The 23,891-nt window shown below is 44.4% G+C and overlaps 1 protein-coding gene across 1 annotated transcript in view; it reads left to right on the top strand.

Annotated features, from left to right (window-relative positions):
* The first annotated feature begins 9,726 nt into the window (after nucleotides 1-9,726).
* The window catches only part of KCNMB2 (potassium calcium-activated channel subfamily M regulatory beta subunit 2), a 103,342-nt gene continuing 89,177 nt past the window's right edge, over nucleotides 9,727-23,891 (top strand). The window contains exon 1 of the mRNA XM_037407500.1: nucleotides 9,727-10,265. The gene's annotated coding sequence lies outside the window, so the exon portion shown is untranslated. The remainder of the gene's footprint in view (nucleotides 10,266-23,891) is intronic.

Genomic DNA, 23,891 nt, shown 5'->3' with positions numbered 1-23,891 from the left:
TTCATTAAAAGTGGCTATATTAAAAATTAACAGCATGAAATTTCTTCACAGTACCTCAAATAATTCAAGGAATGTTCTAGCAGCTAAATTATTGAGAGGCTACTGAAATAAAACACATGAATAACTGGACAGACAGTGTCTTTTTGTTCACTGGTAGTACAGCTCTTGACACAATGGAGTGGTCCCTGAAAGGGAACCCTGAAAGCACTGACCTGTCCAAAATAATTAATACACACGATTGATTTCTTTGCGAAAGGTAGAAAAGAAAAAGCAGATCTTCAGATTTTGGACTCAGACCTGTATTCCTCATGGTGGTGCATGGGAGAGATACCACTTGCTACCAGTCTAGTAATACTGGGTTCCTAGCTGGCTTCAGATCAATGATCCTTCATGTTATTCCACAAGGCCAAATTCTGCCCGTCACCACTCTATTAACTGCTGCGGAGTTGCTCTGTATTTATGCCGGTGGAGCTGAGAGCTGAATTGGGTCTCCATGTCTTTACCCCTTTGAAAGGTATAATTTGGATCTCCTCTCTCTTGAAAGCCTGATGCTGCAGTATCTCATTACTGACCTCATACATGAACGCAGCCCCTGCCCCTGGCTTCCCCCTGAGATTTCTGATAGAGAAAAGAGGGGCGGCAGGGGCGATGCCAGCACCGGCACTACTGGTTGCCCATGCCTGGGTCGGCACGCACCCGTGCCGCTGCCCCGCGAGGGCCCGATCCTGCCTCCCACTGACAGGCGAGTGACCCTTTATTGGAACTGCTATTCACACAGATATTTTAAACACTGCAGGCTGCATGCAAGGCAGACACTCATCACTGACACAGGGTGTCAAGGCTCTCACACCCCACAGTTTGAGGGAGGCTTTGGTGCGTTCTTCACTGGGATAGGCTGTGCCAGGCTCAGGCAGGGAGCCCGGGAATGCAAAGCCTCATCACAGGGTGTTTCACACTCCCGGACCATCCCTTCCCGACCTGTCCGTACCAGCCAGCAATTCAACCTGATCACAGCAGAGGTTTTGCATTGCACCAAGAGCAACAGAGATATTTTGCTTGTTTGAGGGACTTGCCCCTGTTAGCGTTGGTGAGACACCTGAGGGCCTGTTGTTCTATTGCAGTGATTTACCTCCTCTCTGCAGGCAGGACAGTGTGTCTGGAGAACCAGGCAGGTGCTCCAAGAAGCCACCTTTCCTTTGTGGAGGGATTCCAGTAGAGCTTGCTGCTGGAGGCTGAGCGTGGCTTAAGCCTGCCAGTGATCAATGAGCCAAGTGAGTGCACCAGCAAGGGGCCAGGGGAGCCAGTGGGTGGCAGGGGCACGAAGGGAGAGAACTGCTTTAGTCCTCTGTGCAAAAATAACAGCAAGTTGGGGTGGGGGGTAAATAGACATGATGCTGTGGGAGATAAATGAGACCCTAGGGGGGCATATTTGTTCCTGCACTACAGATCTGTCCTGCTTCCCCCAAAGGGTATTGCATTTCTAGGGACTGGGGTTTTTTTACAAGTTTACTGCGCCAAGGGGTATTTGAAATATGAGGATGAAAACTAAGTAAAGAAAATACATTCTTCTTGCAGTGGCTGTGGGCAGGAGGAGACTGGATTAGAGGAGTGAGCCAAGGGTTAGAGATGCTGTGTGTGTGTGTGAGAGGCATATCAGGGTGCTTTTCTCTTTAAGCACAGGCAGCTGAGGCCAAAACGCGTCCCCAGAGCCTGATCTTGCAACATCCAGCTGGTCACATTGGAGCTGGAGCATTAGTTGCAGAAGTAAAGACTTTCTGGGACTGTTTATTCAGGTTTTAATCACTCACCATTAAAACATAGCTGATTTCAGTGGTCTAAAGCTCCAGCTGGGACCCCCTGCAATAGGAGCACAGGATTTGTGTACTGTTGGACAAATCCTTGCACAGTGCTTTTTGCTAAGGATATGGCCCCTCATCCTGGGTGGGATGAACTCACAGATTGCCGTGCATCTTCTGTGTCTCTCTTAGAGTCAAGGTTATTTCTGAGCATCCCAAAATAGAGCAAGTACAGACAAAAAATTTAGATTATCTACTTAAAACTTCTCTGAGCAGAGAAAAGGTCAGGTTACAGGTGTATTTATGGATAAGCTGATCCTTTTTATTTCTCCTGGTTTTAGAATTACCAAAAGTGGAGAAATAATGAATCATTACCACAATAGGCATAATAATGAGTGTAAAATAACATTAAACAGATGTAAACAAATAGCATTAAGTAATAGAAAATAGAGGTAACTGGCTGTGCTAAACTCCTGTGGAGTCCTTTCCACTTCAAGCCTTTGATAATACATTAATATTTTTGCATATGCAGACTTGAAAAATGGAAAAAAGAGATTTATTTTATCAATGAAAAAAATGTGTGTTTATGCCAAAGGAGTATCCCTGTGGCCTGTGTTAAAGGCAAAGCTTTTTCCTCTTGGAAAGCATTTGCTTGGTTTCCAAATACCACTTTTTCCCTCCAAGTTATTTATCCATAAGCACATCCTGTGTCCTCAGCTGCTGTGTTGATGGGGAAGAGGCTTTGCACAGGGACTGTAAGTTTTTCACAGGGAGGAAATGACTTTGTATGAAACCTATATATCTTTGGAGATGTATGTTTAAGACCAAATGTTGCCGTCAATGGTATAAATCCCAAACAACTCCACTTCAATAAATACAGTCAAATCCCTCTGGTCACTCCAGATTTACACAGGAAAACTGAGCAAACATTTTGAGCCTTGGTGAATTTTTGATACTGACAACCATAAATCCTGTGCCGGTAGCTTTGGTGGTAGCCACACACTCTGCAGTGGCATACCCCAGGGTGGGTTAAGGCCCCCTGAACACCTACTACAGACTACAGGTCAATAAAATCTATAAGCAGCATCTTGTGAGAGGTTTCTCCTGTACCTGCCAGCACATGGTTTCTCCAAACAGGGTGGGCTTCAAACTCAGCCCAGGCAATATCCCTTCTGTTCCCTGGCTGCTGCAAAGCTGCCACCAAAAATCCTTCTTCACCCTCCAAGCAGGGATGCACCACCCACAGCATTCCACAGAAGCATCCATGGTGATCACAGACACAAGAACCAGGGGACATCAAGACACAGCCTGGGGAAAATGGAAGAAAAATTCTTTCCTGCCACCCCATTCCCAAGCCTGGCACAACCCCAAACCATCCCAGAGGGTACAAAGCCCCAGGTTCCATGCACAGTCCCGCAAAGGCACAGTGTGTCCTGGCGTTAGCATGGGGGCAATGGCTGCCTCCACAGCCGGAGAGGAGGTACAGGCCCCGCACGGCTGAGCGTGTTGTCCTGCCCTTCCCGCACCGGCGCGCCGCTGCACGGCTCCGCAGCTCAAAGGCAGATGCCAATCCTCGTGCCAGAGCAAGTGTCACGGGATGTGTTGTTTGTCCTCTCAGAAAACTGAGAGGCTTATGGAGCCAGTAGAGTTGGACAGCTAGGCCGAGACCTTGATGGTCCTGACATCTTGGGCACATTGTTCTGGGTGCCTTTTAGTCCAAAGAAAAATAAAACGGCTGCGAGACGGCTGTGAGGACACTGCAAGGGAAGTCGTGCCTTCAAGAGCAGACATACGTGAGCAGCAACATACAGTGTAAAGCACACTGCACGATACGGATGCTACTTGGGCAGTTTTAGGCCCTTGCTATTCTGAATTTAAAGTTTAATAAGAGCAAGACAGCAACAATATCAGCTTAACAAGACTGAATTCCAGTTGTCATCTTTCAGTTCACAAGCAAAGCTCACAAAGCCCTTTGTAAAAGCAGAGGATTATTCTTAGCTTACAAATGGGGAAACTGAGGCACGGTGCTACAAAAATTGCCTCTCCACAGTACAGATCCTGACTCCCAGGCTATTTACATGTCTGCTCCTGTTGTTGCCTCATTGAAAACTCCCCTCACCAGGGCACGGCAAAGTCCCCTTCACTCCTCCTTCGCATGCTCTCTCCACAGCTTGATCTTTCACACTTGGAGTGCAGGGCTTAGCGTACAGCACCAAATCATCAAAGAAACCCAAACAGGCATTTCACTGATGTAAAAGACCTTTTACAAAGAGAGAGAACAGAAATAGAAGCATGAGCTTCATCAGAGAAGCGACTATTCCACCAAAGCAAAGCAGCAGCTGAGTAAAGTATAAAAGAAAGAACAGATTAAAGGAGGTACTTCAATCTTGAAGAAAGGAGGGCTCTGCATAGCAAATGATTTGCAGGGGGTTGAAAAAAGGCAAGGAGAGAATTATCTAGCAATATCTTGCTAAAGTTGCTGGAGAAGTAATATTAACATAGGAATAGGCAAGTGTGGATAGAAAAAGCCATTGAGAGATGGTGGAGAATAAAATCAGAGAGCATCTAAGTGGCCAATTTGGTTTTTCAGCGAAAGGAGAACAGCACAATGCATTATCTGTCACAAAGCAAGGAAATCACAGCAGTGTTGATTGGAGCAGTGCTTCAGGAAACTATTCAACAAGCAAGAAACAACCTCTGACCACGGCATTCCAGGAGAGGAGTAAATTTGAAGAATTGCACACAGAGCTTAGACCAACATGGGCTGCAAATGTTTGAACAGTAATCCATTGCTTAACAAATGGGAAAGCAGCAGGCAGCAATTGCTGCTCAGCAGAACTGTTCAGAGCAGGAAACCATCTCTGCCCAATAGTTGCACACAAAATCAGGCTTTCAAAGCACTGGTACTGAGACCCACACGGAGAAGAGTAAAATCACTGAAGCATGAAATCCTGTTGGAATTACTCAACACTCACACTGGAGACTAGCCGCAGCAGCTGGGTGTGCATCCTCAGATACATATTTTACTAGCCTTTAAGCAGTAAACATTCAATGGGCCCAGCAAGCAGCATTGTGTAAGCAGCCTGTTTTGTTGGATTCTGTTTTGTTGCTGTTCAAACTTACAGTCTTCAGTGATTTACTGAAGAGGATGGGCATAGCAGAAATCATTTAATTTCATCATCACTAGCAAAAGAATACAATAGTTCACACTACCCATTACTGTGAAAGATGCTCTTTGAGTCTGGATTTCCCCTCTAGGTAATCATAAAAGGATGCCTGACCTCTATCTGAGCAGAAAGCATACTGAAGTCAGTGGAGTGGCCTGTTTGCACTAGCAGAAGCAGTCTGAAGAGGAAGAATGGTTTATTCTGACATCTTTGCTGATAACTGTCTTAGGTATGTCCCATCTCTGCTGCTCCGCAATACCACTGAGGACTAGATGCTGTTGCAGTACATGGAAGCTTTGATGTTTCTGAAAATTAGCTCTGCTTTATGATATGTTTGCTCTAGGTAACATCCCAACTGGTGAGTATTAATTAACTGGCACATCTAGAAGTGCAGGGAAACAGTAAGCTCTTGAAGATGGAAAAGAAAGTGAAGGAAGGGTTAACCAGTCTTTTTTTTTGCCAGCAAGTATACATACTCTGTTTGCCATCCGCCCCCATGAAGTATGAGATGTAGCAGATGTTTTGAGAACAGCTAGCCTGATCTATCAGTCTCTATATAAATGAAGGTTGAGTTAGTGAAGAAGGCGGCAGAATAATGTTTACAAGAGAAGAGCAAGAAGATTTCCGACACCTGGGCAACTTAATGATGGCAGATGGCAAAAGCTGAAGGCAAAGAGAAGAGCAATGCACACCAGCAGCTGTTGAGCAAATGGGGAGTAGAAAGGCCTCTGCTGAAACTGCGCAGGAAGAATTTAATACCAGCAGTTCTATAAGAATGACAGTGTGAGTATGCAAAGAGAAGCCTGTGTTTTAACTCCTCAGACAGCTATCGTCAAAAGTACCCAATGGATTGTCAACCAAGGAGATTTTCACAGCAAGAAGCCATATATTTGCATCAAATACTGTCAGCCCGCAAAGCAGCAACTTCTGGGTCATTTAACAACACTCCACATGTAGTTATTTTCTCCTAGCCAAGTGGCTCAAAAAGAGATGTGCAAGAAAAAGACAGAGTTGGCGTATGAAGAGGGACAATCAAGCAGCATGTGGAAGTGATTACCTAGTCGGTATAATATAACTCAGTTAAATGAACAGATTTCCAGGACACTTGGGTGTCCTATGATTCTCAGCACGAGAGAGACTGCGAGACTACAGCCAAACACAGGGTTGCATTTCACCATCAGTAAACAAGTGATTTCTGACTTTATGCTAAACACGGTCTATGACTGCGTTTACGACCAGTCGCCCAGGACAGCCTGGCTGAGTGCTTTCCTGTGGCGGCATGTCAGCTATTGCACTCCAAAGTTGTAGAAGACACAGGTGCTGGCTTTTCACCACAGGAAAGAAGGGACACCAGCCAGAGCTGTAAACGTAGGGTCTGACATCAATATAGGGACTAGCTTTCTTGACAATTCTTTCATTTAAATGGCAGAGGTGGGATTGGTGCATGTAGCCAAGATAACTGCAAGGAACTTATCTTCCCCTACCCTGGACTCACCCTTTTTAGGGAATAGTTGCCCTCTGCAAAACGCCTTTCTGAGTACAGGCTCCACAGAGCCCAAGAGTATCTAGATGTGTATGACAGAATTTGGCCTCTTCTGATGTGTATGACAGAATTTGGCCTCTTCTGAAGGATGCTTCTTCTTGTTAAGACTAATTTTCATTTTACACTGTAATTATACACACTCAATACAACCCGTCACCTGCCGTGCACATCAATTCTGTAGCTCTGCCAGGCTAATGCCACACTGACTGTACTTCCCTGTCCCATTAGGAATGTGTATTTGTAACAGATAGTTACACTTTCTAGTTACGTATCTATCAAATTCTTGTTATAATTAGGATGACTCATAATGAAATTATGCATTAGTTGCTCCATTCATTATATTGTTTGAGTTACAGTCGGTATGCAAACTACAAATCTCCCGAGTTCTTCCTGTCCTTCATCCTCCTTGGCCATTTCCTAAGCAAATACTGGTCAGAAACAGACAGAGGCGTTTTAAATTGTTGTAACTCCTTCGCAGGCCATGGGTTTTCTCAAAGTGGGTTTGCTGCTGCAGAGCTGAGCGGCAATCTCAGCTCCTGCAGAAGTCAATAGGATCTTACTGATAGAGGGCAAAGTAAAAACACACGTGAGCCCTCTGCTTCCCAGGGCAATCCTACTTTGCACATTCATACAGTCCTGGAAGACAGAAAATTGCCATACCCAATCAGATCAGTGTGCCATCACTCTCTGTATCTTCTTTCCAGCAAGGAGCAGATCTGTGTGTCAGAAAAATGCAACAGCAGCAGAGCCCTGCTAAGGATAGGGAGTACACACGAGTCCCATCACTGATGGCAGCTGCTGTTGCTGCTCAGTGATTAGAAAAAGCCTGAGGAAAGGGGAAGCATCACAGAATATCTCCCTAAGACTGAACCATTTTGAACTAATCAGCCCCTAGAAGATCTTTCTGATCATTCCCTGTTATCCTACACCTTACACCTTGAACAGTTTGTCCCCCTTTCAATTACCACTCAAAGGAAGTACATCTTGTCTGTTGGGTTACACAGCTCTCACAGATACTTATCACCTGTTGACCACCAAGACTGAGTGACTTTAAAGTACTGCAAAGGATCGAAGCCTTTGGGATCACCGTGGCAGGGAGGTCCACCGCTAGTTTGTTTACTGCATAAGGGAGGGGGGAGCTGGCATAGTCACCCACTTTTATGAGCCACCTTATACTCAGTGTACATAACTGGGGAGGTGTGGACACAGGTGGCAATGATCTCCTGTTTTAACCTGTCATTGGACACTGTTGTGTCCAGGTCAGTATTGAAATCTTTCAAAAGTTCATCAACAAAGTCAGCACCCCTAGACCTGTGTATCTCCAGTAGGAATCTGTCTAATGTTTCTTGAACTGCTGTGTCATCCCACTTACAAATCAATTGCATGGTGAGCCCTTTAGTAAGAGAGAAGTATATCATCCAGGACAAGAACTTTTTTTTTTTTTTTCACTTTTTTTTTTTTTTGTTTGTTCTGCCTTAAGGCGAATGTCATGCTTGTGAAAGGTGCTAGATAGGTGGCAGTGAAAAAATTCTTTAAATTATTCATAAAGAAGGTATTGTTCTGGCAGCTGTGCTAGCAGTCAGCATGTAATTGTCCACCCTGAGATTCATGCCTACAAAATTCAAAGCCCCCTTTGCTCCCACCTATTTTGGGAGAGCTTAAGGTGCTAATAATCCCCCACTGTAAACTGAGGAACGCAACTGGAGCCCTGAGACTTCCCCTTCAACACACCGACCATGTAACGTGCATGGGGTGAAAAGGGGGAGGCTGTCTGAGCATGACAACAAGTACAGGCATGGGGAAGCACAGCATGTAAAGACAGCCCCATTAGGAGCAGTGTTGTTTTAGGGGGGAAACGTCATGCTTGTGGTAGCCCCAGATGTCCCTATTAATATCTTTGGCTTGCTTGCACCAGCAACAATCTTGCTTTCACTCAGTAGTTTCCATGAAGACCAACACAGATGGAGAAGACCTGTAGCCCATGCTGAGCGCACACACTGACATGCTGTTTGGTAAAAGCCCTTGGCAACGCGGGCATCTGGTGTGTTGGTGGCAGCAAGTGATGTGGAAAAGAGAGGTTTAAGTTGGCCGCTTTCCCCCTAGGAACAAGGCAGAATTTACCAGCTGGTTGAGCACAGACTGGCAGCCTCTCCTGCAAGGGCAACTTTCAACTAGCCCGTTAATAGCCACCAGCGCAAAGGACCAACACCGACCGATCCAAACCAGAGCTTCTCAAAGGAGAAAGCTCAGCCTTAACCAGCCCTTGGTACCCTCAGGTCCCAATCATTTACAAACCTAATGCATATTTGCCATTAGTGCTCTTTTAACCCCTTCACTGCCATGGTGTGAGGCAACCACAGCTGGGTTTTCACCATGATCTGCTTTCCTCCTTAAACTCTCTAAACGCCGCTCATTTCCAAGACATCTCCATGCTTGGTACTTTCATTTCAAGTCAAGGGTTGCGAACTGGGTGGTACCAAAAAATCAGGCAGGTGCTGAACAAGCAGCAAAAGTGCTAACTCCCCCACTTGTTTCCCCCCAGCCTGCCTTGGCACCAGGTTCCCTCTCCAGTCCTTCAGCCCGTGTGTGTGCCTTTGCTGCTGGTGGGGACGCATCTGTGCCGGTGGCTTTTACTTTCGTCCACTAGGGACCACACTGTGATCAGCAACACTGAGCTGACAGCATCGTTAACAAGCTTTGATCCTGCTTGACCTGGGCTTGTTATTAACTAACAACCAAGAAGAAAAAGGCTCCAAGATTTCAGCAGAGCACTAATATCTCTGACCCGGGATCTGGAGTTGTGCAGGGTTTTACTGAAAACAGCAGTCGGCAATAGCATCCTCTCACCACCCCTCCTCCCCACATCGCAGGCACTGTGAATGCTGTGCATCACTTGCGTTTCTTTGGCTCATCATTATCCCAGGTGCTGTTAACTTGCAAATTTAGATTGCAAACCCCTGCTATCTGCAAACTGCATTTTGCCTTTTGGGAAGTGTAGCGTACATCTGTGACTCTGTATATACAAACCACTGTACAGTCCATCCATCCCCGTCATTTGCTCTGCACCACATCTGCCTTCTAGAGTTTTATGAACTTTCAGCTTCCAATCGCTACTTCCACTACTCCTGCGACAGCCTCAGCTTGCGGTGGGGGCAGATGCTGTCGCGTTGATCTTGCTGTTTGCATCAGTCGTGAGAGCTACGGCACCTTCCATTCCCATTCCGGGAGTGATTTTCTCCTTAGTTTCAAAACAATGTGTGAAACCCTGCTCTGCAGAAACAGTAGCCTCAGTAAGTTTAAGGGTGACTGAAGCTATTTCCTCTCCCGGGGAGGTTTAAAGGCTGTGGAGGGATGAATGGGGTTAGACCTATCGCTGCATTCCTAGCAGCCATCCTATTACAGCACTGAATAAAAGCAGGAATGGCACGTCTAGCCTAGGTTAATAAACCCTATCGTGTGCATGCTTTAAAAGCACTACGAAACAGCCTTAAGTCAGCTTGAGAGAACTAATTTCAAGCATGGCTGTCTAGTGTGCCTGTCATTCCTATTGTCCTTCTAAACTATTTCAGACATTTTGAGCAGGGAGTACTAAGCTATGAGTTAGCAGGGGTTGTGACATTAATGGTCCAAAAAGGTTTAAGCACCGGGAGGGAACGATGACAGCGCTTAACAACTGGTGGCAGTTTGGAGGATTCTGCTGGATCTCTGTTTATTAATAATTAGGCTTCGCCTCGGAGGAAGATGTGACAACTATCAGAGGTAGGATTTGCATGGGAAACAAAGGGAGCTGTTGCTGTTCGGTGCCCGTTGTTTGTGCTTTGCTCCCCGGCTTTCTGCGCGCAGCCCGGTGCAGTCGGCGAGGCGGCAGTGGGGAGGGGGTGCCAGGACGTGGGGGGAGAGCCAAGGGTGGAAATACTGCCCATAGTCCTGCGTTTTATGGCAGAAATGCCTCGAGGAGAAACCGGCTCAAATCTCACTGCCTGCTGAGTGTGCATTCCACGTTGCTCTTCCCACAGAGTAAAATACATAGAGGTCATGCAGAAAAGACTTTACTCCTTTCCTACTGAGCCAGCTGGGCTGTTGGTGAGATGGGAGAGGGGTAGCTGCCCTAAAATAAAAGGAGAAGAGGAAAGCTATGGAGCCTGTAAGATATGGGAGATACGCTATTAACGTGTAAATGTGTCTGGAGTGCCACCGATGTAATTTGAAAAGGGGAAAAAGGAGCCAGGGAGGGGGGCGGGAGGGATTTTCCAGGTGAGGAACTCCTTAGGTTATAACCTATTGCAAAAAAACAGGCATGATGTGTCCATCCATTTTGCATAATCAAAGCTTCCTCTGCACTGTTGGCATTGTTTTGCTGGATGAGAATTGTAGTATCAGACAGAAATAGGTACGATTTCCCCCTGTGCCACAGCCAACCCCCTCCACCAACCCTCCCTCCCTCCGAGAAACAACATTGTGGGAAAGGATGTAAACGATGTTTAGTTGGATGCTGAAAGGGCTGGGAGCAAGGGCTGAGAGGGAAATGAATGCTTAGTAGTACAACAGGAAAGCTTCCCCTTGAAAAAGCTTTCTTCCCAGCCAGAAGTCCAAGAAGAGATATGCAAAGTTAGAAGCCACATGTACTTTTTTTATGATGTGCCTGTTTAGCATTACTAGACAAGAAAATGTCTGAACATCAAAGAGTTGGGGCTGCATGGCAAAACAGGGCAGCAAGGTCTGCATGGGGTCCTGGTCAGTGCTGGGTTGCCAGTTTGCCTTTCTGTCATTGCATACTACCCTCACCAAGTAGCAGGAACTTAATGAATGAAAATCTTATGTCCGTGTACATGCAGAATCCTTATCATTTGGTGTGTTAGATCCGAGTGTGACGTTCCCTGTGTGGATGAATTGTTTTGACTTGTGCATTAAAGTTTAATTTCCAGACAACAGAGGGACTTCAGGCTAAGTGGTATTTAGTAACAATAAAATGTTCTGCTTGCGGAAATGCTTCTCACAGGAGCTAGTAAAAATGCACTTAAAGAAGCTGAAAGTCATATCTTGCAGTATGAGGTACGGTATCACTTGCTGTTTTAAATTTTAAAATTAAAGTTATGATGCCATTTTAAACCTACTTTAATGTGGGTGTTATTAAGCATACTTTACAATACTGTTGTCAAAAGCTCACAACTTGGAAAATTGTTAGACTGATTGTTTTCATTAAATCTTCATTAGAAAAAGAATCGCTATTGTGCAGGGACTTAGCAAGTAGCTTAAATTTACTCATCCTAACTAATGTTCCCTTTAAGGAGAATTTCAGTGTATTATACTGTGTTGTAAACAGGTCATGATATAATTAATTTAATAACAAAACACCAACGACAATTTAACAACAGAAGTGCTAAATGCATTCGGTCAAAGCAAATACAGGTTGTGCCAGAGAAGCAATATTGGAACAGGAATGGTTACAATTCCTTTTAAGAAACATAAATATCTTATCCAAGCAAGAACTTTTCAGTCAACTGCATTACTTTGCCTTGCAAACTGGGGAAAAAAATAATTTTGACCTGTGGGATACACACTCCTCAGTACATAATGGTAACAGTGCAAACTTTCTTCCAAAGCAAATGTTTCTACTGGCTTGCAGTATGGATCAAAAAAGATACTATGCAGAGATATTAAACCTGTGTCAGAAATGCATGTGGAAATCAAGTACCTGTTTTTTCTTGTTCGTCTCACTTTTGCCCAGAGGCTTGGGCAATTTTACTTTGGTTTATTTCAGTGCCTTTCTGAGGCAAGAGGCTGAAGGTGGGAAGCCCGAGGAGGTGGGAGGCTGTGTTCAACCTGCACCTGCACCCAGGCTGAAGTTCTCCGGGGACTTGGGCAAGTCCCCCAGCCTCTTTGCAGAGGGCAGGGTAATTGCCCTGCCTTGCGAATAAAGGGGAGGATGGTGTACTAATGATGCAATGGAAACACAGATGGTGGTGCTCAGGGAACGAGGCTGAACGTAGAGCTCCAGATAAGACAAAATCTTGCTTTGCGTTTTGCATCAGGAGCACGTTAATAGTTCAGGTATTTTCAACAGTAAAATAAGACATAATGCAAATCCCATGATCCAAAACTAAATCTGCTTTCAAAACTATTCAAGATAAATTTGCCACTTACAAAAACTTCTGCCAGCAGCAAATATCCATTCATCTGAGAGCCTGACAGAAGTGACTCCAAATCTCTCAGCACTCTTTGCTCCATCAATGTACACCAGATAACGAAGCAAACTGCATCAAATTGATTCACTGTGCAGAGAAACAATTCCACTGTTTTCTTCAGACACTCAATGAGTACTTTTTGCCATGAATATCACCTGCCTTTCAGCTTACCAATTGTCTGCGGAACTCATGCAATTTTCTAATTTATTTATTTGGTATTATTTGGAAATATTTTCAGTGAATAACTCTTGGCTTACATATCTTTTCGGAATAGCAAATGTTTGCAAATTCATACTGGGTTGCTTAGTTCAGTCATGTGGTGTTCCTTGATTAGATGATTTGTGTAGCTAACTCACAGAAAGCGAATTGCAAATTTCATAACCAAGTATACTGTTTCATATTGGATTTCCATCACTATCTGAGCAGTCAGGTTTAAAATTCATGTCTTGCAAGTAGTCATACGAGCAACACATAAGCACTGAAGTGCTCCCACCAGACAGATGTGAGAGCCGGGTTAAACAGCTTTCAGTTTCATATGAATATTCATGAAAAGTATTTGAATTCTTACAGCTCTGTTAAAATGAATAGTCAGCATCATCCATCTTGCACTGCATGGGCTGTTATCCCACAGTGCTTTCCGTGCTCCCATATTCTCCCTAACTCTCCTGTATAAGTCCACAATCCCTGTGGAAATTGTTTGCGTGGCCAAAATAGAAGGAAAACACACCATCGCAGAAATTTCTGAATTTTCCACATTGTAGCCTCTCCTGTTGTGCCTGTCTTGCACATTGCATGACATAAAGACAGCCAACAGGGAGGACAGCAAGAGAGCATCAACTGTGAGGCAGTGAGTGCGGGAGAGGAAACACTGAAGGAAGGGAAAAATGAGAGTGACCGCTGGCAGAGGGGGAGGCCAGCCACACACAGGCTATGTGTGTAGGAGGTGGACGTTGGCACAGCATGAACATATAAATACACCAGTGCGATGTTAACAATAAGTCTAGTGAATCTGGGTCTTTAACCACAAGGTTGATGGTCTCACCAGACCCAGTCCATAGCAAGCCCTGGAGCAGTCGCTCCCCACCCTTCCCCGTGCGGGTGCACACCATGGGTGCAGTCAAGCAAGGGGGTGACATGGTTTTGCTTTGGTCATACAGCGGTCTGATGACATGCCATGGAGATATGGAAGAGTTGTAAAAATAACAGATCACAAGAAAACTAACTAATATCTGGTGCATGGTTTAAAAACAGTGAAAATCAGTTGGGCAAAGAATTTTCTCTCAGAGACAAAAAGAAAATTCAGCTGTCAAAACACCAAGCTCTTTTGACACAAATGAGGAGAAAAAGGTTGTAGAACATGAATATATTTGCCTTCAGAATTACTTTTGCACTGTGTTTATGTCATATAGGGGGAAACCTCACGTCTCCTACCAAGTGAGCTGCATTATCCAACTATTTCCTACTTTATGTAGAATAAGTCAGGCGTGCACTGAATCAAGAGGGTTGCTGTAACTACACAGAGCCAACCAGCAGTGTTCTGCCCCCATTAAATGGCCTTTTTTACCTTTCCAATGATTTTAAAGCCCAATGATCCTAGGTATCCTTATTTATTCCAAAAAAAGAGAAGTGCCTAAATTGCACGCAGCAAGCGCTGCGCATGAGTCACACAGCGGGAGTCACTATGGGCAACATACATGCGTTCATATTCTGTCAGGGTACGTGTAATGCCAGATTAATACTGCTTGGGGAGAACAAGAGAACAAAAAGAATTAGAGGAACTAAAACCAAAGGAAATGCAAAGGATCTTTGCTAGGACAAAAATTGACTCAGTGTAGTCTGGAATGAAATCCCAACTTAAAACTCCCCCTGGATAACACTAAAACTCCTATTAGGTCTTCAAATACTTTTTCTTTCTTAATATAAAGCTATCTTATTACCATAATTAACCCCCATCTTTGCTTATGCCAAGTAGGATGATTTTGGATGGACCACTTTTAAAGAAATAGTTAAATTTTAAAGGGAAAACACAGAAAAAGTCAATTCCCAGCTCCCTCTTCCCGCACTGCTGATTGCCCCTCTGGTCCATCCTTCGGTGTCTCTGACACCTGGCTGAGAGCAGGGAGATCCCACTGATAAGCCTTGCAGGGACACACAGCAACATCTTCTTCTAAGATCCTTGGAAAGGTCAGGGGTACAAGTCACAAGTCCCACTGTTTATTTATCATCTACTTCTATAAACCCAAGGAAGGAGTGACCTGGCAGCTCTGAGGTCCCCAGCAGTCTTTCAAAACTGCTCCAAGTAAATGCACAAGCTTTTCAGGTAACCCTCTGCATCACATAACTAGACAAGATGTCATCAAAGCCTGCACCAGCCTGTCTTGACTGCTGAACCTTTGGCACTGATCTGCACCATAAACCTCCATCACAGGGAACTGGTAGATCCAAAAGCAGTGGGGAACACGTCCTTCAGGGGAAAGGAGAAAAGTCTCAAAGTAGCTGTAGGTGGTAAGTGTCTCCAAAACACTGAAAGGGGGTTATAGCTAGATTCCCAGACTGCAAGAATGATGGGCATAAGTAGTCAGGACCTGTGCCTCAGCTGTTCCCACGTACCCAGCAATTTTGTCTGAATTCAGTGTTCCTCCTGCTCTGCATGCCACTGCATTGTCCTAAAACAACCACTACCAGAAGGGTTTTGAAGACAAGAGTAGACAAAAGAGTATTTGTCCCACTTCCCCACTTCCCTTTCAGATCAGAGATCTGGATCAGAGAGGGGCTGAAGTTTCTGCTTAAGCCCAAAGTGGTTCATCTGCCCAAGGTCACCATCCCACCAGGACCCTTCTGGACAGCACTGTCCTTATGCACCTGCTGAGGCATGGTACAAAAGAAGAGACAAGATAACATTGCCTGCCTTGAAGAAGCATTGCAAGAAGCGTTCAATGTACTTGGCTGTATTTTACTTGCAGGCAAGCTATTTCCCACCTCAGCAGAGTGGTACTCCTTACTGACAACCATTAGTTATTTGCAAATTTAGATAGGCCTGATAAACGTCAGGCTCCTGAGTGAATAAATAATGTTTCAGAGCAATAACTTGAAATAAGTCAAACTAAGAATGGCGAGAAGATCAGGAGTATGGTCCCTTTGGGACTCCCTACCACTTCTAATTAATATCTAGTACTTAAAGTATCACAGCCCATGGTTAAATCAAAGTCAGAGGAAATAAAGGAATATTAAATCCTTCTGGAGACTGATGTCCCTCTCCATCCACAGGAGCAAGTGTCCTGCTCAGTTTTTAAGCTTGTATGTTGAATTCCAGAGCTGCTATTGTGGTGCTAGGGAAAGAACTGATTCAACTGTGAAGAACAGTCCTTGCAAAGCAGGTGTAAGGAGGACTGTTGTGATTTGGCAAAGTTTACTGGTCCAGGAAGTAAGAGTTTTAGAAAGAAAGCCTGAGTAGGAAACACTAATTTAAACAGGACATCACTCAATTCCTTCAACAAAGCATATATACTTCAAGGTACAGGGAGCAATAATCCAAGCAGGGAACAAAGGAAGTTCATTTCTAATGATAGCATTTTATTAACTGGATGATCTGCAAATGAAAAGTCCCCTGACTTTTGAAAGCCCATGTTTATGATGCATCGGGGTACAGCATAAACTTCTGACAAATTCTCCCTCTTCATTTGCTTCCATATAACACTTTGACCTTGCTGCCACTCTCCTTTTTGAAAGCTCTGCTGTTCTCCTAATTATTAATTGCATAAACCGCGTATTCCCCCTTCTTGCAAAAAGCAGAACATACTGTCTGGTTGTGAAATATCCCAAGTAGTCCACAGCAAAATCTTTTTTGGTAGAGTTTAATTAAGATGATCCAGTAATTTGTGTGCAGCTGTGTGGAAGGGTTTTGTCACAGGTAAACAAGCTTTGGAAAAAAAATTACTTTTATCTCCTCTTGCTTTCTGTTTTAGTCGTATTTCAAGTGGATTAGTATAATCTTTCCTCAGCCAAACTCCACGCCAGTCTATTCCATCATTGTTCTAATTTTTCAAAAAGAAAATGACTGAAAGCAATTAATTAAAAATCTCTTCAGAGATGCATGTGTGGATGCATTTATTCACTAAGAGCTCACAAAATAACTCTGCATTTAAAAAAAAAAATTATCCGGTGCATTAAGCGTGAACAGGATGTCTTTGTTAGGTGCGCCCGCTTTTAGACACTTCCCTGCATGAATATGCTTGTTGTGTAGAGATATCTGCAGTTAGCTCAGCTCAGCCAAAGAGGATCCCCTTTTCAACTAGGTTTGAGTTTCTAGGCAGGTTTCTGGTTTCTTTTTTTCCCCCGTGTGATAAAGTTGTTGATTGATTTCAAGTGAGGAGTCTTCCCCTGCTGGGACGTGGACTGTCAAAAGCTATCACAGAACTTGCAAAGTTCTGTCATAACACTGGAAGCCCTAACTCTGCTCCAGAATCAGCAGAATTCAGGGAAAATTCCCAGCAATTGACAACAGAAGTTTTCTTAGCAAAGATATTCTGCCAGCCTGAGACATTACTTTCTGTACACACAGGCACCCACATGGGGACAGGGCTAACACAAACAGTAAACTATTGACATGAAATTATCAGCAAAAAGAAAACACAAGTGTCTTCACACTAAAACCTTGGATGAGGCTATTCATAAACTCTTAAGGTCAATGAAAAAGCCAAATTCTGGTTTTGGAAAGTTCATCTGCTTTCTTATGAACCAATAAAACCTCTAAAGTTCCTTGAATTCAGGGTGAGGGAGAAGGAAGCCAGGACTCTTGATCTCAAAGCCGTGCCCTTCCTTAATAAAACTCCAGCACATCTGTGCCATGAATGCAAATCAGTGCTGGCATCCAGCACAAGGTGCCAAGGTTCTCCTGGCAGAGCTGGAAGATGTTTCCTCCACAGAAGAAGGGACACCTGCTCTGTGGTGAGTGTTCACTCATCTACAGAGTCAACAAAGCAGCCCTGCTAGTCTGCAAGTACGCTTCCCAGGCAATTTAATTATACCCAGGGAGGTTCCTAGAAGATTTCACATACTGCATCTCTTCTTTGACCAGAAACTCTTGGACAAAGGAATTTCTCTGGCCCTTTTTGTTTCCAAGTCCACTTATACCCTTCTTCAGCCTCCATTAAAACACACGGTTTGTCTAGGCTTTCCACTCCCTATTCTCTGGCCTCTGTTTGAAAAGCCTCACACATCACAGCCTGCTGGTCATGAGCCAGGTATCCAGATGGTACTTATGTACCGCATTGATAGGTGCCTTAGAAATAGGAGGAACATAGGGGAAAAATATCGCTGGAAGACTTCGAATGCTCTTTTTGATAAATGGCACATATAGGTTTAATTAGCCAGTTCCCTCCTTTGAAGAAGCTGGGGAGGCAACAACAGTTGCAGCCCTACAGAGCAGACACGTGAGGACACGTCTCTTGCTGCCAGGCTTTAGCTTTCCACTGAAAACAGTGTCAGGCAGATGGTTCGTCTATCCATCCCTCTTCTTTTAAGGACACCAGGTTTTTGTTTGGGTTTGGAAGTTCCTCTCAGTGCCCGTCACTGTGCTGCCTCAGCGCCACTACACTGCATCAACTACTTCTGCACAGACAACTGGTTTCTGGAATAAGGAAGAAACACTGCCCACCTTAATTGTGTGAGCATCCCTCCAGCAATAATCAAGCTAATTGCCTCAGTAAGGCCAGCAGGATCTGGCAATAAATCAACCACCAAAATGTTGTAAGCGTGAGCTCCTTTACAGCTCCAAGGCCCACTTGTTAAACATTATTTACATCTCAGAAACATTTTTTCTTTTCTCTCTCATATTTGCCAAGGAAAAAGGTAGAAAGGATGAGGTTTCAGGAGCACCCGAGTGAGCAGGGGGCTGAGCCCCCCCGGATGCAATGGCAGGGAAGATGGGTCTCCTGGAGAAGCCTGCCTGTGGGAGCTCCAACTGCACCGTGCCTGGGGATCCCGCCAGCCTGCACGTGTCCTCTTGGGGACAGCACAAAACCACAGAGGAATCTGCCGAGGGAACCACTGCCCGAACCATATGCAGCTGCGTGTTTGACTTAGCCCTTAAAGCATGAGTTAACATATCCTTTAAAATATTTAGCTTGCTCAATAGAATTGATACATGCTATCTTTACCTACAGATATTTCTAGACTTTTTTTTTTTAAAATCCTATGAAGCAATTGGCATGTATTGTGTGGCAAATAATTTAGCATGATACAGAAATTCCAGCAGCTTCATTTTAGCTGTTAGCTCTGGAGGGGGCAGGGAGTTTAAACGCTCAGAGCTAGCTAGACACCCCCCAAACCAAGGTACCTGCACAAGGCGCTGATAGGAAAGGCTTGAAACCCCACCATACGCCAAAGGCTGCGTGGCACACAACCAGCTCTCAAGGGCGAGACCTTCAATGGGTATTTCAGGGAACTGCATCTTTTTAAATCACGTTTTTGGCCATTTTGGCTGTTCCTGCAGCCCCAGGCTGTGCTGTGGCTGGCTGTGCCTGCCCCACAAGCAGGGGCGAGCTGTTCCTGCTTGCCACATCCCTTGGAGCAACAGGGTCCGTGACCCACAGCGGGAGCAACAGCTGCCACTCAGATGCACAAGTGTGAGCCACCAGGGCCACAAACTAGAAACCCAGTGTCCTTAAGGAGTTTAGGGACCACGAGGGCTGGGGAGGAGGTAAGGTGGTCAAGGGACCACGTTTTGTGCCTACAACCTGCCTTGGTCCTGTCTCTTCTCAGAGCTAAAGCTTTCTTCTAAGCAGTCCCAGTTCGTTGCCTCCCTTGTACAAAAATCTCTACACGTCTCTAATCATTTTCACTGTCAATCTCTTTACTCTTTTTATACCCATTAAAGGCTTTATGAAATAGGATGACCAGAAATGAAAAAAGATCCTGAGGATAAAGCAGGCAATTGATTTATGTTAATGGCATTGTAATAATATTTTCAGTGTTTGATTTCTTTTTCATTCTGTACACAGCTAAAATACTGATTACTTTCCTATTCCTCTCTCATTTATTGAGCAGCCACTTACATTTGGCTCCACAAATTTCTTCTCAGGTCTGTCTCCAAAGCAGTTAAAACATAATTAATTTAAAATCCACCAGCACACAAGAAGTTGAGGTGATTCTTTCCAATCAATCTTACTAGAATTCATCAATGAGTTTCACCAGCTGTCATGCTTCTCATACATTTGTCTTCGCAAAGCTCCTCTGACTTCACTAGCTTTGACACATCTAACAATTGTTAATAGTAAAATAACCCCAGCCCTGTAATTTCTATTGAACCACACCATAAGCCTTAGAAGCCCCCTAGATGTGCACAAATAAATATTATGTGACAGCATCCTTAATGACTTTTGCATTTCTTTACACCGATAACTTCCATCCCTCGTGTGCATGTCAAATATAAAAAAAAAAAAGCTGACTGCGTCAAGATGTGTTAGGAGTTTATAAAGGCAATTAGAGAATAAATGTTATTGTTTAGTTTTGCCTTCATAATATATATTGCCTTGAAAACTACATTAGGTGTCAAATCGCCTTACCCTAAAGGGATTAGAATATGAAAAGTATCCCCAGTGACAGAAAGGGGAAAAGCTCTGACTATTTTTATGACGGAGTTCAATAACCCAACAGAAGGGATTATACAGTGCGGTGCCACGAGAGCCACGAGACTGAGCATAAAGACCTTTTTTTAGTCCTGCTTGTCAACTAAAGATGAACAAACTGTTTTGGACAAAACCCAGCCTGATTCTTGTCTCAAAGTTGATAAAAAATCAAATACAAGTATTTCATGAGAGGTATGACAAAGCCAGTTGCTTTTCTTCTGTTCATTACAAGGTGGCTGTGCACTGCCTTGTTTTGGCTGGTGGAAGACAGAAACACAATACCACAAATCTGGGATCTGCTCAAAGCTGAAAACACCAACAAGAGCAACACTTTATCTTCAAAGAGTTGCCAAAATTAAGGGCTAGATTTTCAAAGCAGCTTGGCATCAAGAGTGCCTTCAGACTTCCCTGGAAAATGGAGAACTGAGAACAGGGGCATTGGTCTTTCATCTTCAGCCTGCCCCTATAAACCAACCATCAGTCCTCCCACCTTTCCTGGAGCTTAGAAAACAGGCGTGATGTGGGCAAGGGATTTTGAGGTTGCACATGGTCACACAAACCTGTTTTGTAACAGTGTCACCTATTATTGAAAGTCCCTATTCTTGTGATGAAACACGTTGTCAGCTGCTTCAAAAGCAGAGGCACAGGAGCGAGTCCCCGACACGAGATCTGAATGCACATCTACGTATTTGGTTTGTGAGACTGCACAGCTAGCGTACAGCAACATTTGTGTACCTTCATTCATGATACATAACACTAAGTAGTCACCGAACTAATAAGCATAATTTTATCTCATTGGCATATTTATTATTGATGTGTGTGACATGGTAGCCAATTAAAGCCTCAGGCTGTGCCAGGTGGAAGACAAACATGGTCATAAAGACCGATTAAATGCATTTAGACGTTGCACATGAATGCAACACTTGCAAAAAGCACTGGAACTGCCCAAGCTGTAGGAGGAGAGGCAGCACCCTATTTCTACCACCCCTGTGAATGCACTAGTGGGCTTTGGAGAGGTACATTGGAGATGTTCTGAGGAGCATCCCGCATGGAGGGGAACCTCCTAGGAAAATGAGCTTATCACACCCTGTCATGACCCGTGGCCAGTCCCCAGGCTGGATTTTGGTGGGACTGATGTCCTCACTGCAGCCAGAGCCCTCCCACAACCTCACCCAGGCACTTCTTACCCCATTCCTTGCCCTCCTGAGCAGGACTGCAAATCAACTGAAATCTGAAGGTCTGAGTATCTTTCATAGAAGAAGTGAAACCCTAAGCCTATGCAGGTTTGCTGTGTGAGTTTTGCACCTAGAGAACTATTTTTGCAACGTCTCAGAATTTGCTGCCATTTCTGAGGTACCATTGGCATTATCCTGCTGGCCACTCTGTGCTCCTTAAACACAGAGATACCTACACTGTGCCGAACCAACGATGTGCAGCAAGCGAAACCATGCTGGCTCCAGATGCCATGCTGTATGCTGTTATGAAAGCAGTAACCCCTGGCCACCTTTGCTCCTGCAGGCTGTTGGCCATCCTGCAGAGTCAAGCGTGTTGCCTCAGCGCCAGGTGCAGCCCAAGAGCGTTCTGAGCCACCAGCCGGTGCTGCGCCGTGCACAGGGCAAGTTGCACAGACCCCAGCAACAGCTCACACGCACGTTCTCTCTCGCTGCTTCACTTCCCTGGAGGGTCCTATTCCTATTTCTTGTTTGGTGTGAGCAGCAGAGAGGGATGAAAGATTGGGACAGTGGAAGCTGCAAACAAATCGCCGTGTTGCAGGTACTGAATGATTATTTTGCAGCTATTTGAGGCTGGTTGGATGATAACTAATATCCTGGGGCAGAGAGAAGCAGAGATAGAGTGGGCTGGCCAGGGAAGCAAAAAGTGGAGGGGTAATCAGAGACCGTACTGTTTTCTAGCTCTTTCTCTCTGGCTATGTTTTTTCCTGGGTGGAGGGGTGTATTTACAGCATCGCAGCAACCAGACCATCAGCTCTTCTTTCAAAGAGCTCGTTACCTGCCATTAAATTGCACTGAATAATATAAATCCAGAAGAATGACATTTTCATTCATGAGGCTCCATAGTAACTACAGACGCAAATCTTCCCTTTCTAAAGCAGTATCTGCCTTTCAGATTCTCAGGCACTCATTTCCCAGGATAGGTTGTTGGGGTTTTTTCCATTCCTTCTTATGTGTTATATTTCTGGCTTCCACATGCACATGTCTGGGAAACATTGCTTATCCAAACGGAGTTCCTTTTCCTCTCTAATTCATCTTTTTCATCTATAACTTATTTTATTTCCAGACGTGAAAAAACAGTTAGAAATTATATCTGACAGCATCTCCCCAGCTCCTGAGATTTCAGATGTATCTTGCTCTGTGGTATCTTTTTTTGCTAAATCTGTGTGAACAGGACAGAACATGTGTTGCAAAAGAAGTGTTTCATCATAAATTAACTCTGATTTCTTCATTCAGATTCTAGTGATATTGTCAGATTGCTTCACCTTCTGCTGTCTCCTGATTGTCTTTACTATCCATCCTCACAACTGAAAATTCAAACAAACAGGCTATTATGTGTGAACAGTGGTTTTTAACACAAGAATATGAAACATAAAAACAAATGCTGAAACCAATAAACTTCAGAAAATGCAGAGCTACAGCTATCATCCTTATCGTGAAGAGCGTCAACAGCACCACAGCTAAAAATGAAAATCCTCACATTCAGTCAATGTTCCATGATTGTACAGTGCCAGGTACTTACTATAGCAGCCCATAGCAAGAACCGATCGCTACTCAGTAAAGGGTTAGTGGTTTAACTGAAAAGATGTAGGAGGAGGGGTGGTGGTATTTGAAAGCAGATGAGCAAAGGCACAGAAAAATTACCCATGTTATCCAAAAAAACATAAGAAGCCTAAACCAAAGTTAGCAGTCAGTCTCCCAAATCCCAACACAATGACTAAACCTCAATTCACATCTCCTACGCCTACATTCATGGCATCACACCCATTTTTGCCTTATCCCCCTGGGTCGGTGCACCTGGTATGAGAGCTGCCATCTCAGTAAGACAAATTCTCTGCCTAGGCACAATTCTGTCTTCAAAGCCAGACAGCAACGGTCTTCCAAGGAAGATACAAGGAATTCCTTAATTGGTAAATGCAGGATAATCTATGCCAATGAAGGTCTTATCCTGACAGAGATTAACTTTAAGCCTTGAAGCATGAATTTTTATAGCCGTTCCAAAATCTGATTTATTAGTGCTAGATATTATTACTCAAAGCATTCACGTTACCCACAGCCATGTCCACTCCACCCCAGGAACTGCACTCCCAAACCATACCATTTGGTAACCTATTTAATTAACACAGTTTTTTGCAGTGGATGTTAGAGGGTGATATGAGTTGGCTCGTCAGTTAACGAGTACTACCAGGTTAACGGAGGAGGAGAACAGAGAGGAGCACAGCATATTTTTGACTAGTCCCAGCAGTCACAGGTGAGATTTTAGATCAAGGTAAATAACACTGAACGGCTGCCAGCCTTTTTTCTCTGCATTTCTGAATGGTTTCCCCTTCACTGTTGCCA

The sequence above is a fragment of the Falco rusticolus genome, chromosome 13 (assembly GCF_015220075.1).
Source record: "Falco rusticolus isolate bFalRus1 chromosome 13, bFalRus1.pri, whole genome shotgun sequence".
In the NCBI taxonomy this organism is placed as follows: domain Eukaryota; kingdom Metazoa; phylum Chordata; class Aves; order Falconiformes; family Falconidae; genus Falco; species Falco rusticolus.
The sequence above is the reverse complement of the archived record's forward strand: the minus strand, read 5'-3'. Positions and strand labels throughout refer to the sequence as shown.